Below are 3,305 nucleotides of genomic sequence, written 5' to 3'. Positions count from 1 at the left end.
GGTGGGTTTTAAACAGAATGCCTATGTAGCAGTGATAGACATATTCCCCTCCTTTGAAACCTAGCATTAAATGGAAAAACAAAAATTACTCCCATATTTTGAAACCCTTTATATGGATCTCCGTTTATTTCTAGAGCTGTCAGTTTTACCCACAGACAGAAGAGATGACTGTCTGTGTGGTTTTTGCATGTTTATTAATTTGTTTCAATTTATTTTATTTTGTTTCCTTTTTCTTAGCTTGTTTGTTGGTTTGTGGGGGACATGGGGGGTGGGGAGGAGGGCATTTTACCTAGAAACATTCTGTGGCCAACACAGCATCTGCTACTGATTCTTGAACATCCTCGTCTGAGACTCATTCCTTTGGATGCACATTATTTCTCAAAAGTTCTATTTTAGGATACATATGCCTCCCAGTCTGCAACTTGCCCTGGGCAGCCTGGGCAGAGCTATTCCAACAGATCTGCAGTGCCAGCTGCTCTTGGCCCAAGCCAGCCCACTGTCCATCAGCCCTGTGCTGTGGAGGGGGTCACTAACTACAGGTCTACTCAGACTCAGTGTAACTTCTCAACTACTGCCACATGCCAGGTGCTGCAAACTCTGGGGCCAGGAGGCCTGAATTCAAGTCCTGCCCCTTCACTTCTTAGCTGGGTGACCATGGGCCTGTCATTTGGCCTCTCTGTCCTCATTTTCCTCTACCATAATATGAAGAAGAGACAAAACTATCATCTCCTCCACTGGGTCATTGTGAGGATTAAGCAATTTAAAACATGCAATGTGTTTGGAACGGGCCCTGGTATGTGGTAAGGATTCAGTCCCTGTTAGCCCTGGTCCTTCTGCTGAGTTACCCCCTCCACAGTCTCAGGGGTCCTGGTGAGCAGACGCTAACTAGAGATAGGTCAATACTTCCACAACCTTCTGGTGCCTTCAGAACATTAGGTTCATTATTCTGAGCAGAATTGTATTTTGCTGCTGGATACGCAGATGGAATAGCACACCTGGAAGGACAGAGTGGTTAATGCAGACGGATTTGTGATGGATCATTCACGGGGTCCTAAATTCATGGGGTCCCACAGGTAAAAGGCATGTCCTTCATCCTTCTGTCCCACCATTAGGCAAGCATTCTCTTTGTAAAGCAGGTTTATCCCCAGAGGGGTAGCACATGGTGTTAGCACACTTTGGTATGATTTGAATGATCAGATCTTTTCATTGATCCTGAACATCCTAAATGGGATTAGGGGGATGGATAGAAAGGCTGCAATCCAGCCATGTGGCCCAGGGCCAGCCTTGGCTCAAGCCCTTTGATCAAGCCATCATGCCATGGGCCTCCTGGCAAGCTGTGCTCCCAAACAACCATGCCATGTTCCTGCAGCAAGAAAGCCAGAAAAGTGCCTGGCTGGAGCCTCATGTTAGCTGGGAGAACGGAGGAGGCGGAGTTCTCTCACATGCATGGCCTTTTTGGTCAAGTCAGTGAGAGGCGCTGGGGAGGAAGGGGAGCCTCCTGAGGAAGTGCAGGCCTCCTCTCCTGGGGCAGACAGGGAACCAAGTAGAGGGACCAGTGAAGTGGGCCCTTTGTCCCCACCTTCCTAGAGCTTCCCCAAGAGCCCATCCCCACTCCTATCACTCTCGCCAGGCTTGCCCTTGCTTGCCACAGGCTCAAATGACCTCTCATCTGTCCCTCAAGAAAACCCTATTGAATGAGGTTGTGTCTGAAGCCCACTGGGGACTCACTGTGAAGTATTCTGCGCAGGTAAGGGGTTAGTATTTATTTTTGATCCTGGGTTAAGATTCAATGAAAAGGTTTATGGTCAAATAAATTTGGAGAACTATATCCCCTTCCTAGAAATTCACAATGAGAATTCGCATTTTTAAAGCTCTGACAAGTCCTCCAGCAAAGACACCCAGCCTGAAACCATGGAATCCCCTTCACCCAGAAGAGTTCCACGTCCACAGAGTGCTTTGGAAGCAATGAACTCATTCCCAACACGTGCATGCCACTTTTTCAATTATACATGGCAACAATATACTTTAAAACTCTCATTTTCCAAGTGGAATAGTCTCAGTATATTTTTTCCACAAATGAAAAGTAACTGAATGAATTAGTTTACCTATAGTATGAAAGACTCGTAGTGGCTGTATTCATTCTACTGATAATTCTTTTTCAAAGAAGATGCATCTGAACTCATAGTAAAATTTTAGGTCCCATTGAAAAGCCTGGGCATCTATTTTGGGCCAGGGCCTTCTTTTCATTCCAGCACTCACTGTGGATAGGATAAGTCAAGTTGCCTCTCTCATATTTCTGTTCCCTCAGCCTGTTTCAGAACCAAACCATGGCAGGAATGCTTCACTCCAGCACCAACAAGCCTAGTCGGGAATACAGTAGAAAAGATTAAATTTTAAGACCCATCTAGGGCTTATACTGAGGACAGGGCAGGCCAGTGGGAAGCACTCTTGGAACCTCAGAACCCCACCTCCAGGGAGTATCATGAGAGACATTGGGGTTAGCCGTTAACCAGTGGGGCCTGTTCTTGAAAGTGAAAGAAAACCTGTTCTTGAAAGTTAAAGAAAACCTGTCCTTGAAAGTTAAAAAAAAAATTCAGGCTCACAAATGGGCAGCATTGCAGTGTGGCTCAAGCTTGGACTTTGGCATCAGCCCTTGATTTGAACATGGACCTTGTCACTCTCCAGCTGTGCGACTATGCAGCAGTTACTTCCCCTCTCTGAGCCTCCCCATTCTCATCTGTAAAGTGAGGATTATAGAACCTGCTGCATGGGAAGTAGTAAGGAATGAATAAGACCCTGTGGTACAGTGCCTGAAACAGCAGTCAATTCTCCCCCTATATACAGATTCTCCTCCCCAATCCCATATATTTATCCATAGTAATACATATATAATGAGGTGATTATTTCCTTCATGAAAACTCTTTGCTTTCTAAGAGTTTTAATACTGAGATCACTTACTGTAGTCATTTCCAAATGTGAAGATCAAACAGAAGGACTTATTAAAAACACAGATTACTGCCGCCTCCCCTGCTCCTCTAATCTGGTTCTGAGGTCAGGGACAGGGCCCTGGAATATGTATTATTTCAAGCTCCCCAGGCGAGTCCTCTGCAGGTGCTTAGCAAATACACTGGTAAACCCAGCCTTGTTCATCCAAAGCACGATCATTTTAAACATATTTTCCCACATATGCACACCCATATTCTCAAGCAAAAGCCCAAGTCCACCTCCATAGGTGAGTAAAGTCAGTGGTCAAAGGTCATGTGAACCACTCACACATCTTTCTGCTGATGCAGTATTAGGGCCCC

Source organism: Gorilla gorilla, chromosome 2 (genome assembly GCF_029281585.2).
Source record: "Gorilla gorilla gorilla isolate KB3781 chromosome 2, NHGRI_mGorGor1-v2.1_pri, whole genome shotgun sequence".
In the NCBI taxonomy this organism is placed as follows: Eukaryota; Metazoa; Chordata; class Mammalia; order Primates; family Hominidae; genus Gorilla; species Gorilla gorilla.
This window is presented reverse-complemented; position numbering follows the sequence as displayed.